The following is a 15,565-nucleotide window of genomic DNA, read 5'->3' on the forward strand; positions in this document are numbered from 1 at the left end:
TAGAAAATCTAGTTGCTGATTGAATTCAGTAACTTGTTCTGTAGGACTGAGTTCAGCAGTTACTATTTTAGCCTCTTCATTGATGGAAGGTTCACTTCTTAGGCACAGATGCTGATTTCTGGCAACTGTATCAATAAGCTCTTGAGCTTCTTCTATTGTCTTTCTCATATGTATAGACCCACCAGCTGAGTGGTCTAGAAAAGTCTGAGCTCTCTTTGTAAGCCCATAATAGAAGATGTCTAACTACACCCACTCTGAAAACATTTCAGAGGGGCCGTGACCAGCTTATCCCAAAAGTCTAGGCTATCTTTAGGTTGAGAGTCCAACCATGCTCTAGCTCTGTCTCTTACAGCAAAAGGGAAAAGCATGAGCCTATATACTTCAGGATCTACTCCATTAGTCTTAACAGTCTCACAGATCTGCAAGAACTCAGTTAAGAACTGGTAGGGATCTTCTGATAGAAGTCCATGAAACTTGCAGTTTTGTTGCATTAGAGCAACTAATTGAGATTTCAGCTCAAAATTGTTTGCTCCAATAGCAGGAATTGAGATGCTTCTTCCATCAAACTTGGACGTAGGTGCAGTATAATCACCAAGCAACCTTCTTGTATTATTGTTGTTGGGTTCGGCTGCCATCTCCTTTTCTTATTCGAAAATTTCAGCAAGGTTATCTCTGGATTGTTGTAATTTAGCTTCTCTTAGTTTCCTCTTCAGAGTCCTTTCAAGTTCTGGATAAGCTTCAACAAGAATGCCTTTTTCCTTGTTCCTGCTCATATGAAAGAGAAGAGAACAGAAAAAGAAGAGGAATCCTCTATGTCACAGTAAAGAGGTTCCTTATTGTTAGTAGAAGAAGAAAGGGAATAAGAGTGAAGAAGAATGAATAATCCAAACACAAGGATGAGGATAGGGGCAGTGACAAAAGATAAAATTTTGAAAAAGATATGATATAAAAGATAAGATAAAAAGATATGATTAAAATTAAAATTGATTACTTTACTAACAAGAAACTAAAAGATAAGATTTTAGAATTTAAAGATTGAACATTTCTTAACAAGAAAGTAACAAACTTCAAATTTTTTAATCAATCATATTAGTTTAAAGATTGAACCTTTCTTAACAAGAAAGTAACAAACTTCAAATTTTTGAATCAATCATATTAATTGTCAGCATAATTTTCGAAAATAAAGATAAAACTAAGAAAAGGATTTTTGAAAAATATTTTGAAGGATTTTCGTAAATTAATAAGAAAAATGAAAAAGATTTAATTTTTGAAAAAGTTTTGAAAAGATAAGATTTTTAAAATTTGAAAATTTGACTTGACTTACAAGAAATAACTAATTTTTTAAAAAATTTTGACTAAGTCAACTCAAATTTTCGAAATTTTGAGAGAAATAAGAAAAAGATATTTTTTTATTAAAAATTTCTAATGATGAGAGAGAAAAACAACAAAAATGACTCACAACATGAAAATTATGAATCAAAACACATGATGCATGCAAGAACACTATGAATGTCAAGATGAACACCAAGAACACTTTGAAGATCATGATGAACATCAAGAACATATTTTTGAAAAATTTTTTATGCAAAGAAAACATGCAAGACACCAAACTTAGAAATCTTTAATGTTTAGACACTATGAATGCAAAAATTTTTCAAAAAAATGCAAGAACAATATGAATATGCAATTGACACCAAACTTAAAACATGACATAAGACTCAAACAAGAAACACAAAAAAATTTTTTTTGATTTTATGTTTTTTTTTGTATTTTATTTTATATTTTTCGAAAAAACATATAGGAAAAGGAAAATAATGAATACAAAGTCCTCAATCAAAATCCTATGAATTAGACATGGCTTAATAGCAAGCTAAAACATGTTATATGAAACTCTAGAATTCATTCTTGAAAACTCTGAAAATTTTCGAAAATAAAACAAAAAAGAAAATTACCTAATCTGAGCAACAAGATGAACCGTCAGTTGTCCAAACTCGAACAATCCCCGGCAACGGCGCCAAAAACTTAGTGGACAAAATTGTGATTCATATTTAAATTGTTGTTCGACATTGATTCCCAGGTAATGGCCCCAAAAACTTGGTGCTCAATACCATGGTCTAAACAAAATTTCACAACTTCGCTCAACTAACCAGTAAGTGTACTGGGTCGTCCAAGTAATAAACCTTACATGAGTAAGGGTCGATCCCACAGAGATTGTTGGTATGAAGCAAGCTATGGTCATCTTGTAAATCTCAGTCAAGCGGATAATAAATGGTTATGGAGTTTTCGAATAATAATAATAAATAAACTAAAAGTAAAGATAGAAATACTTATATAGATCATCGATGGGAATTTCAGATAGGCGTATGAAGATGCTGTGCTCCTTCTGAATCTCTGCTTTCCTACTGCCTTCATCCAATCCTTCTTACTCCTTTCCATGGCAAGCTGTATGTAGGGCATCACCGTTGTCAATGGCTACATCCCATCCTCTCAGTGAAAAAGGTCCAAATGCTCTGTCACGGCATGGCTAATCATCTGTCGGTTCTCGATCATGTTGGAATAGAATCCCTTGATTCTTTTGCGTTTGTCATCATGCCCAACAATCATGAGTTTGAAGCTCGTCACAGTCATTCAATCCCAGAATCCTACTCGGAATACCACAGACAAGGTTTAGACTTTCCGGATTCTCATGAATGCCGCCATCAATTCTAGCTTATACCACGAATACTCTGATCTCACGGAATGGAAGGCTCGGTTGTCAGGCAAGGGGCAACCATGCGTCGTGCATCGAGAATCCAAGAGATATGCACTCTAGCTCTCGCTTGTAGAATGGAAGTGGTTGTTAGGCACGCGTTCATAAGGATAGATTATGATGAGTGTCACGGATCATCACATCCATCAGGTTGAAGTACGAATGGTATCTTAGAACAAGAATAAATCAAATTGAATAGAAAATAGTAGTAATTGCATTAAAACTTGAGGTACAGCAGAGCTCCACACCCTTAATCTATGGTGTGTAGAAACTCCACCGTTGAAAATACATAAGTGATGAAGGTTTAGGCATGGCCGAATGGCCAGCCCCCCAGAATGTGATCAATAGTCTCCAAAGATGAATAATGGAATAAAAACAAGACCAAAGATGTAACGTGGTCAAAAGACACTGAATACAATAGTAAAATGTCCTATTTATACTAGACTAACTACTAGGGTTTACGGAAGTAAGTAATTGATGCAGAACTCCACTTCCGGGGCTCACTTGGTGTGTGCTTGGGCTGAGTTTGAGATTTACATGTGCAGAGGCTTCTTTTGGAGTTGAACGCCAAGTTGTAACGTGTTTTTGGCATTCAACTCTGGTTTGTGACGTGTTTCTGGCGTTTGACTCCAGAATGTAACATGGAACTGGCGTTGAGCGCCAGTTTACGTCATCTAATCTCGAATAAAGTATGAACTATTATATATTTCTGGAAAGATCTGGATGTCTGCTTTCCAACGCCATTGAGAGCATGCCATTTGGAGTTTTGTAGCTCCAGAAAATCTATTTCGCGTGCAGGGATGTCAGAATCCAACAACATCTCATCACAACACCAAACTTAAATTGTTGCTTGTCCCCAAGCAACTGAAAATCAATTAGGATAAAAAGAAGTGAATATACTATAAATTCCATAATATCAATGAATATTAGTCCTAATTAGATGAGCGGGACTTGTAGCTTTTTGTCTCTGAACAGTTTTGGCATCTCACTTTTTCCTTTTAAGTTTAGAATGATTGGCATCTATAGGAACTTAGAATTTCAGATAGTGTTATTGATTCTCCTAGTTAAGTATGTTGATTCTTGAACACAGCTACTTTTATGAGTCTTGGCCGTGGCCCTAAGCACTTTGTTTTCTAGTATTACCACCAGATACATAAATGCCACAAACACATAGCTGGGTGAACCTTTTCAGATTGTGACTCAGCTTTGCTAAAGTCCCCAGTTAGAGGTGTCCAGAGCTCTTAAGCACACTCTTTTTGCTTTAGATCACGACTTTAACCACTCAGTCTCAAGCTTTTCACTTGGACTTGCATGCCACAAGCACATGGTTAGGGACAGCTTGATTTAGCCGCTTAGGCCTGGATTTTATTTCCTTGGGCCCTCCTATCCATTGATGCTCAAAGCCTTGGATCCTTTTTACCCTTGCCTTTTGGTTTTAAGGGCTATTGGCTTTTTCTGCTTGCTTTTTCTTCTTTTTTTAAAATTTTTTTCTCGCAAGCTTTTTGCTTTTTCACTGCTTTTTCTTGCTTCAAGAATCAATTTTCATGATTTTTCAGATTGTCAATAGCATTCTCTTTGTTCATCATTCTTTCAAGAGCCAACAATTTAACATTCATAAACAACAAGATTAAAATTATGCACTGTTCAATCATTCATTCAGAAAACAAAAAGTATTGTCACCACATCAATATAATTAAACTAAATTCAAGGATAATTTCGAAATTCATGTACTTCTTTTTCTTTTGAATTAGAAATATTTTTCATTTAGGAGAGGTGAAGGATTTATGGAATTATTCATAGCCTTAGGACATAGTTACTACATACAAATGGTCATGAAGTAGAGACACAAAACATAAATACACATATAGCATAAAAAATCGAAAAACAGAAAAAAAATGAGAACAAGGAATGAGTCCACCTTAGTGATGGTGGCGCTTTCTTCTTAAAGAACCAATGATGTCCTTGAGTTCTTCTATGTCTCTTCCTTGCCTTTGTTGCTCCTCCCTTATTGCTCTTTGATCTTCTCTAATTTCATGGAGAATGATGGAGTGCTCTTGATGTTTCACCCTTAATTGATCCATATTATAACTCAAATCTTCTAGAGAAGTGTTGAGTTGTTCCCAATAGTTGTTGGGAGGAAAGTGCATCCCTTGAGGCATCTCCGGGATTTCTTGGTGATGAGCTTCCTCATGCGTCTCTTGGGTTCCATGAGTGGGCTCTCTTATTTGCTCCATCCTCTTCTTAGTGATGGGCTTATCCTCCTTAATGGGGATGTCTCCTTCTATGATGACTCCAATTGAGTAACATAGATGGCAAATAAGATGAGGAAAAGCTAGCCTTGCCAAGGTAGAGGGATTTTTGGCTATTTTATAGAATTCAAGGGAGATGACTTCATGAACTTCTACTTCCTCTCCATTCATGATGCTATGAATCATGATGGCCCGATCCACAGTAACTTCAGATCGGTTGCTAGTGGGGATGATGGAGCGTTGGATGAACTCCAACCATCCTCTAGCCTCAGGCTTGAGGTCCAGTCTTCTTAATTGAACTGGCTTGCCTTTGGAGTCTCTTTTCCATTGGGCTCCTTCAACACATATGTCCCTAAGGACTTGGTCCAACCTTTGATCAAAGTTGACCCTTCTTGTGTAGGGGTGTGCATCTCCTTGTATCATGGGCAAGTTGAATGCCAACCTCACATTTTCCGGACTAAAAACTAAGTATTTCCCCTGAACCATTGTAAGATAGTTCTTTGGATTCGAGTTCATACTTTGATCATGGTTCCTAGTGATCCATGCATTGGCATAGAACTCTTGAACCATTAAGATTCCAACTTGTTGAATAGGGTTGGTCAGAACTTCCCAACTTCTTCTTTGGATCTCATGTCGGATCTCCGGAAACTCATTTTTCTTGAGCTTGAAAGGGACCTCAGGGATCACCTTCTTCTTGGCCACAACATCATAGAAGTGGTCTTGATGGGCTTTGGAGATGAATCTCTCCATCTCCCATGACTCGGAAGGTGGAAGCTTTTGTCTTCCCTTTCCCTTTTCTAGAGGTTTCTCCGGTCTTAGGTGCCATAGGTGGTTATGAAAAAACAAAAAGCTATGCTTTTACCGCACCAAACTTAGAATATTGCTCGCCCTCGAGCAAGAGAAGAAAGAATAGATAAAGAAGAAGAAGATATGGAGGAGAGGGAGAGAAGGTTGTATTTCGGCCAATGAGGAGAAGAGAGGGTTGTGTTGTGTGAAAATGAAGAAGAATGGAGGTGTATTTATAGTGGAGGGAGAGGAGTTAAGGTTCGGCCATATTGGGTGGGTTGGGTGGGTAAAGGGATTTTAAATTTTTGAAGGTAGGTGGGGTTTATAGGGAAGAGTGGAAGGATGTGAGTCGTGAAGGGGGGTAATTGGAAATGGAGGTGTATTTATAGTGGAGGGAGAGGAGTTAAGGTTCGGCCATATTGGGTGGGTTGGGTGGGTAAAGGGATTTTAAATTTTTGAAGGTAGGTGGGGTTTATAGGGAAGAGTGGAAGGATGTGAGTCGTGAAGGGGGGTAATTGGAAAGAGAGATTGAGGTGATTGGTGAAGGGTTTTTGGGGAAGAGAGTTTGAATGTGAAAAAGAGGAGAGAAGGTGAGTTGAGGTAGGTGGGGATCCTGTGGGGTCCACAGATCCTGAGGGGTCAAGGATTTACATCCCTGCACCAATTAGGCATGTAAAACGCCATTCCATACAATTCTGGCGTTTAAACACCGAAGTGATGCTTATGTTGGGCGTTCAATGCCCAATTGTAGCATGTTTCTGGCGTTGAACGCCAGTTCCATGCCTGTTTCTGGTGTTCAGTGCCAGCTCTCCTCAGGGTATATTCCTGGCGTTCAAACGCCAGGATGCTGCTTGTTTCTGGTGTTCAACGCCAGATCCATGCTCTGTTCTGGCGTTGAACGCCAGCCAGATGCTCCTTACTGGCATTTGAACGCCAATAAGTCCTTCCTCCGGGGTATGATTTTTCTTCTGTTGTTTTTGATTTTGTTTTTAATTTTAATATTTATTTTGTGACTCCACATGATCATGAACATAACAAAACATAAAAGAATAATAAAAGAAAAATAAAATTAGATAAATAAAAATTAGGTTGCCTGCCAATAAGCACTTTTTTAATGTCAATAGCTTGACAGTGGGCTCTCATGGAGCCTCACAGGTGATCAACTCAATGTTGTAGACTCCTAACACCAAACTTAGAGTTTGGATGTGGGGATTCAACACCAAACTTAGAATTTGGTTGTGGCCTCCCAACACCAAACTTAGAGTTTGATTGTGGGGGCTCAGTTTGACCCTGTACTAAGAGAAGCTTTTCATGCTTCCTCTCCATTGTTACAGAAGAAACCCTTGGGTCTTAAACACAAGGTAGTCCCCATTCAATTGAAGGACTAATTTTCCTCTGTTAACATCTATCACAGCTCCTGCTGTGGCTAGGAAATGTCTTCCAAGGATGATGCATTCATCCTCCTCCTTCCTAGTGTCTAAGATTATGAAATCAACAGGGATGTAAAGGCCTTCAACTTTTACCAACACGTCCTCTACCAATCCATAAGCTTGTCTTACTGACTTGTCTACCATTTGCAATGAAAATATGGCAGGATGTACCTCAATGATCCCCAGCTTCTCCATTACAGAGTGTGGCATAAGATTTATGCCTGACCCTAGGTCACACAGAGCTCTTTCAAAGGTCATGGTGCCTATGGTGCAGGGTATTATGAATTTACCATGATCTTATTTCTTTTGAGGTAATGTTTGCTGAACCCATGTATCTAGTTTACTAATGAGCAAGGGAGGTTCACCGTCCCAAGTCTCATTACCAAACAACTTGGCATTTAGCTTCATGATGGCTCCTAGATATTGAGCAACTTGCTCTCCAGTTACATCTTCATCTTCTTCAGAGGAAGAATAGTTCTCAGAGCTCATGAATGGCAGAATGAGGTTTAATAGAATCTCTATGGTCTCTATATGAGCCTCAGATTCCTTTGGGTCCTCAATAGGGAACTCCTTCTTGCTTGAGAGACGTCCCATGAGGTCTTCCTCATTGGGATTCACATCCTCACCTTCCTCCCTAGGTTCGGCCATTTTGATTATGTCAATGGCCTTGCACTCTCTTTTTGGATTCTCTTCAGTATTGCTTGGGAGAGTACTAGGGGGAGTTTCAGTTACTTTCTTACTCAGCTGGCCCACTTGTGCCTCCAAATTTCTGATGGAGGATCTTGTCTCACTCATGAATCTTAAAGTGGCCGTAGACAGATCAAAGACTAAATTTGCTAAGTTAGAGGTACTCTGCTCAGAATTCTCTGTCTGTTGCTGAGAAGATGATGGATAAGGCTTGATATTGATGAGCCTATTTCTTCCACCATTATTAAAGCCTTGTTGAGGATTTTGTTGATCCTTCCATGAGAAATTTGGATGATTTCTCCATGGTGAATTATAGGTATTTCCATAAGGTTCACCCATATAATTTACCTCTGCTATTGCAAGGTTCTCAGGATCATAAGCTTCTTCTTCAGAAGATACCTCTTTAGTACTATTGGATGCATTTTGCCATCCATTCAGATTTTGAGAAATCATGTTGACTTGATGAGTTAACATTTTGTTCTGAGCCAATATGACATTCAGTTCAGAGCATGAATTTCAAGAACTCCCTTCCTTTGAGGCGTCCCATTATTCACAGAATTCCTCTCAGAAGTGTACATGAACTGGTTATTTGCAACCATGTTAATAAGTTCTTGAGCCTCTGCAGGCGTTTTCTTTAGGTGAATGGATCCACCTGCAGAATGGTCCAGTGACATCTTAGTGAACTCAGATAGACCACAATAGAATATATCTATCATGGTCCATTCTGAAAACATGTTAGAAGGATTCATAGAGGGATTCACCATCTTTTTGTTTGAAGGTCTGAACATCCACTCTAAGCTTACTCAGCTTTTGAGGAGGAAAGAACTTAGCCAAGAAGGCCGTGACCAACTTATCCCAGGAGTCCAGGCTATCTTTAGGTTGAGAGTCCAACCATGAAGGGAAAAGCATGAGCCTGTAGACTTCAGGATCTACCCCATTCGTCTTTACAGTCTCACAGATCTGAAAGAACTCAGTTAAAAACTGATAGGGATCTTCTGATAGAAGTCCATGAAACTTGCAGTTCTGTTGCATTAGAGCAACTAATTGAGGTTTTAGCTCAAAATTGTTTGCTCCAATGGCAGAAATTGAGATGCTTCCTCCATCAAAATTGGACGTAGGTGCAGTATAATCACCAAGCATCCTTCTTGTATTATTGTTGTTGGGTTCGGCTGCCATCTCCTTTTCTTGTTTGAAAATTTCAGCAGGTTATCTCTAGATTGTTGTAATTTAGCTTCTCTTAGTTTTCTCTTCAGAGTCCTTTCAGATTCTGGATCAGCTTCAACAAGAATGCATTTTTTCTTGTTCCTGCTCATATGAAAGAGAAGAGAACAGAGAAAGAAGAGGAATCCTCTATGTCACAGTAAAGAGGTTCCTTATTGTTAGTAGAAGAAGAAAGGGAATAAGAGTGAAGAAGAATGAATAATCCAAACACAAGGGTGAGGATAGGGGCAGTGATTTGAGATGAAGAGAAGTGTTAGTAAATGAATGAATAAATAGAATAAGATGAGAGACAGAAGTTTTCGAAAATAATTTTGAAAAGGAGTTAATGATTTTCGAAAATTAAGATAAGAAATAAATTTAAATTTAAATTTAAAACAATTAATTAATTAAAAAGAGAATTTTTGAAAAAGAGGGAGGTATTTTCGAAAATTAGAGAGGGAAGAGTAGTTAGGTGGTCTTAAAAAAGATAAGAAACAAACAAAAAGTCAAATAGTTAGTTGAAAAAGATTTGAAAATTAATTTTGAAAAGATAAGAAGATAAGAAGTTAGAAAAGATATTTTAAAATCAAATTTTTGAAAAAGATAAAATTTTGAAAAAGATATGATATAAAAGATAAGATAAAAAAATATTATTAAAATTAAAATTGATTACTTTACTAACAAGAAACTAAAAGATAAGATTTTAGAATTTAAAGATTGAACCTTTCTTAACAAGAAAGTAATAAACTTCAAATTTTTGAATCAATCATATTAGTTGTTAGCATAATTTTCGAAAATAAAGATAAAACTAAGAAAAAGATTTTTGAAAAATATTTTAAAGGATTTTTGTAAATTAATAAGAAAAATGAAAAAGATTTAATTTTTGAAAAAGTTTTGAAAAGATAAGATTTTTAAAATTTGAAAATTTGACTTGACTTACAAGAAATAACTAATTTTTTAAAAAATTTTGACTAAGTCAACTCAAATTTTCGAAATTTTGAGAGAAATAAGGAAAAGATATTTTTTATTTAAAAATTTCTAATGATGAGAGAAAAAAACAACAAAAATTACTCAACATGAAAATTATGAATCAAAATACATGATGCATGCAAGAACACTATGAATGTCAAGATGAACACCAAGAACACTTTGAAGATCATGATGAACATCAAGAACATATTTTTGAAAAAATTTTTATGCAAAGAAAATATGCAAGACACCAAATTTAGAAATCCTTAATGTTTAGACACTATGAATGCAAAAATTTTTCGAAAAATGCAAGAACAATATGAATATGCAATTGACACCAAACTTAAAACATGACACAAGACTCAAACAAGAAATACAAAAATTTTTTTTTGATTTTATGATTTTATTATTTTTTTGTATTTTATTTTATATTTTTTGAAAAAACATATAGGAAAAGGAAAATAATGAATCCAAAGTCCTCAATCAAAATCCTATGAATTAGACATGGCTTAATAGCCAGCCAAGTTAAAACATCTTATATGAAACTCTAGAATTCATTCTTGAAAACTCTGAAAATTTTCAAAAATTGGTGACAAATTTTTTTGAAATATTTTTGAAAAATTTTTGAAAATAAAACAAAAAAGAAAATTATCTAATCTGAGCAACAAGATGAACCGTCAGTTGTCCAAACTCAAACAATCCCCGGCAATGGCGCCAAAAACTTGGTGGACGAAATTGTGATTCATACTTAAATTGTTGTTCGAAATTGATTCCCAGGTAATGACCCAAAAAAACTTGGTGCTCAATACCATGGTCTAAACATAATTTCACAACTTCGCTCAACTAACCAGCAAGTGTACTGGGTCGTCCAAGTAATAAACCTTACGTGAGTAAGGGTCGATCCCACAGAGATTGTTGGTATGAAGCAAGCTATGGTCATCTTGTAAATCTCAGTCAGGCGAATAATAAATGGTTATGGAGTTTTCGAATAATAATAATAAATAAACTGAAAGTAAAGAAAGAAATACTTATGTAGATCATCGATGGGAATTTCAGATAGGCGTATGAAGATACTGTGCTCCTTCTGAATCTCTGCTTTCCTACTGCCTTCATCCAATCCTTCTTACTCCTTTCCATGGCAAGCTGTATGTAGGGCATCACCGTTGTCAATGGCCACATCCCATCCTCTCAGTGAAAAAGGTCCAAATGCTCTGTCACGGCACGGCTAATCATCTGTCGGTTCTCGATCATGTTGGAATAGGATCCCTTGATTCTTTTGCGTTTGTCGTCACGCCCAACAATCGTGAGTTTGAAGCTCGTCACAGTTATTCAATCCCAGAATCCTACTCGGAATACCACAGACAAGGTTTAGACTTTCCAGATTCTCATGAATGCCACCATCAATTATAGCTTATATCACGAAGACTCTGATCTCACATAATGGAAGGCTTGGTTGTCAGGCGAGGGGCAACCATGCATCGTGCATCAGGAATCCAAGAGATACGCACTCTAGCTCTCGCTTATAGAACGGAAGTGGTTTTCAGGCACGCATTCATAAGGATAGATTACGATGAGTGTCTGGTGCACGAAATCACAATCACACTTTTGCAAATAGAATGACGCGTTCAATGGCTACCTCCCATCCTCTCAGTGAAAATGTTCAACGCACGCTGTCACCGCACGGCTAATCATCTGTCAGTTCTCGATCATGTCAGAATAGAATCCAGTGATTCTTTTGTGTCTGTCACTAACGCCCAACACTCGTGAGTTTGAAGCTTGTCACAGTCATTCAATCCTCGAATCCTACTTGGAATACCACAGACAAGGTTTAAACTTTCCGGACTCTCAAGAATGGCCGCCAATGGGTTCTAGCTTATACCACGAAGATTCTGCTTAAGGAATCCAAGAGATACACACTCAAACGAAGGTAGAACGGAGGTGGTTGTCAGACACACGTTCATAGGTGAGAATGGTGATGAGTGTCACGGATCATCACATTCATCAGGTTGAGAACAAGTGGTATCTTAGAATAGAAGCAAGCGTGATTGAATGAAAAATAGTAGTAATTGCATTAATCCATCAAGACACAGCAGAGCTCCTCACCCCCAACCATGGGGTTTAGAGACTCATGCCGTAGAAGATACAATATGAAACGTGTAATGTGTCATGAGATGAAGATACAATAGCAAAAAGTCCTATTTATAGTGAACTAGTGACCTAGGGTTTACAAGAATGAGTAAATGACGTAAAAATCCACTTCCGGGGTACACTTGGTGTGTGCTTGGGCTGAGCATTGATGCTTTCATGTGTAGAGACTTTTTATGGAGTTAAACGCCAGCTTTTGTGCCAGTTTGGGCGTTTAACTCCAACTTTTGTGCCAGTTCCGGCGTTAAACGCCGAGAATTCTGAAGCTGATTTGGAACGTCAGTTTGGGCCATCAATTCTTGGGCAAAGTATGAACTATTATATATTACTGAAAAGCCCAGAATGTCTACTTTCCAACGCAATTTAGAGCGCGCCAATTGGGCTTCATTATACATTGCTAGAAAGCCCAAGATGTCTACTTTCCAACGCAACTGAGAGCACGCCGATTGGGCTTCTGTAGCTCTAGAAAATTCACTTCAAGTGCAGGGAGGCCAGAACCCAACAGCATCTGCAGTCTTTTTTCAGCCTCTGAATCAGATTTTTGCTCAGGTCCCTCAATTTCAGCCAGAAAATACCTGAAATCACAGAAAAATACACAAACTCATAGTAAAGTCTAGAAAAGTGAATTTTAATTAAAAACTAAAAAAATATAATAAAAACTAACTAAAATGTACTAAAAACATACTAAAAACAGTGCCAAAAAGCGTATAAATTATCCGCTCATCACAACACCAAACTTAAATTGTTGCTTGTCCCCAAGCAACTGAAAATCAAATAGGATAAAAAAAATAGAACATACTATAGACTCCAAAATATCAATGAAACTTAGCTCCAATTAGATGAGCGGGACTAGTAGCTTTTTGCCTCTGAATAGTTTTGGCATCTCACTTTATCCTTTGAAGTTTAGAATGATTAGCATCTATAGGAACTCAGAATTCAAATAGTGTTATTGATTCTCCTAGTTATGTATGTTGATTCTTGAACACAGCTACTTTATGAGTATTGGCCGTGGCCCAAAGCACTCTATTTTCCAGTATTATCACCGGATACATACATGCCAAAGACACATAACTGGGTGAACCTTTTCAGATTGTGACTCTGCTTTGCTAGAGCCCCAATTAGAGGTGTCCAGGGTTCTTAAGCACACTCTTTTTGCTTTGGATCACGACTTTAACCGCTCAGTCTAAAGCTTTTCACTTGACACCTTCACGCCACAAGCACATGGTTAGGGACAGCTTGGTTTAGCCGCTTAGGCCATGATTTAATTCCTTTAGGCCCTCCTATCCATTGATGCTCAAAGCCTTGGATCCTTTTTAGTATCCTTGCCTTTTGGTTTTAAGGGCTATTGACTTTTTCTGCTTGCTCTCTTTTTTTTCTTTTTTTTTGTATTCACTGCTTTTCTTGCTTCAAGAATCAATTTGATGACTTTTCAGATCCTCAATAACATTTCTCCTTTTCCATCGTTCTTTCAAGAGCCAACAAATTTAACATTCTTTAAACAACAAATTCAAAAGACATATGCACTGTTCAAGCATTCATTTAGAAAACAAAAATTATTGTCACCACATTAAACTAATTCAACTAGTTCAAAGATGAATTCGAAATCCTGTACTTCTTGTTCTTTTGTGATTAAAGCATTTTTTATTTTAAGAGAGGTGATGGATTCATAGGACATTCATAACTTTAAGACATGAACTTTAAATTTTATTAATCATGGAATAAGAACAAGACTCAAAAATAAATATATGATAAGACCAATAGTAATAGAAAACAGAAAATTAAAAACAGAAATTTAAATGACTCTAAAATAGATTCCTAATGATAAAGGTTGTCACAGAGTTAGGACTCAACAACCTTGATTTTGAAAAGTGGATGCTCCCTCAACTTGTGGGGTGTTTGACCCTTCAAGGGAGAGCTTCTGGCGTTTCAGCTCCTGTAGCTCACGCCCCTGCTTCTCTTGTTCCTTCAGCAATTTGCAGAGCATGTAGTTTTGATTCTGCTTATTTGCAGAGCATGCAGTTCTGATTCTGCTGTTCTTCCTTAAGTTGCTCCATAGTTTCTTGCAACTTGGTGATAGATGCTTCTAGACTGGCCCAGTAGCCAATTTCAGGAAATTCAGGGAGGAACTCCTGCGCCCTCCTTTTGATAGAGTTGTCTTGCATTTGTCCTTCCATTGACTTCTTGGTGATTGGATGTTCAATTGGGATGAATTCATCTACTCCCATCCTCACCCCAGCATCTTTACATAGCAAAGAGATTAAGCTTGGGTAAGCCAGTTTGGCTTCAATGGAGTTCTTGTTTGCAATTGTGTAAATCTCATAAGAAATCAGATGATGAATCTCCACTTCTTTTCCCAGCATAATGCAATGAATCATCACTGCTCTCTTGACAATGACCTCAGAACGGTTACTAGTGGACAATATAGAACGCTCAATGAAGTCTAGCCAACCTCTTGCAACTGGTTTGAGATCTCCCCTCTTGAGTTGGTTTGGGACACCTTTGAATTGGTTATCCACTTAGTTCCAGGGAGGCATATGTCCTCTAGAACTTGATCCAACCCCTTATCTGCTCTCACCATTCTCCTATTAAAGGATTCAGGATCATCCTGCAGTTGAGGCAATTTGAAGATTTCTCTTATTTTGTCCAGATGGAAGTAGATAACTTTACCTCTGACCATGGTTCTGTAAGTATGGAAAGCAGTTCCAGTCATTCTCTACTTATCTGTCAGCCACAGATTTAAGTAGAATTCTTGAACCATATTTCTTCCAACCTTTATCTCAGGATTGGTTAGAACTTCCCATCCTCTGTTTCGAATTTGCTCTTGGATCCCCGGATATTCATCTTCTTTCAGATCAAATTTTACTTCCGGGATCACTGACCTCAAACCCATTATTTTGTGATAATGGTCTTCATGTTCTTTGGTTAAGAACTTCTCTTGATTCCAAAGATTATTTAGATTATTCTCTTTCTTTCCTCTTAAATTGGTTTGTTTTCCCTTAGGAGCCATGATCTTGATGAATCTTGGCTTAGTGATCACGGAAAAGCACACCAAACTTAGAGGTTTGCTTGCCCTCAAGCAAAAGGAAGGAAAGAGGGGAGAGAGGAGGAGAGCAAATTCGAACGGTGGGGAGAAAGGGGTGGCCGAACGTGTATTTATAAAGGAAGGGGAGAGATTTCGAAAAAATTTTGAAGGAGATTTGAGAAGATATGGAGAGAATTTGAGAAAAATTTGAGTTTTTGAACAAGATTTGGGAGGGATTTGAGAGAGATTTGAAGATTGATTTTAATTTTTGAAAATTTGAAGGTGAACGATGAAAGTTTGAAATGTGTTTATGTAGAAAAGTATGGGT

This window comes from Arachis duranensis, chromosome 1, assembly GCF_000817695.3.
Source record: "Arachis duranensis cultivar V14167 chromosome 1, aradu.V14167.gnm2.J7QH, whole genome shotgun sequence".
Taxonomy (NCBI): domain Eukaryota; kingdom Viridiplantae; phylum Streptophyta; class Magnoliopsida; order Fabales; family Fabaceae; genus Arachis; species Arachis duranensis.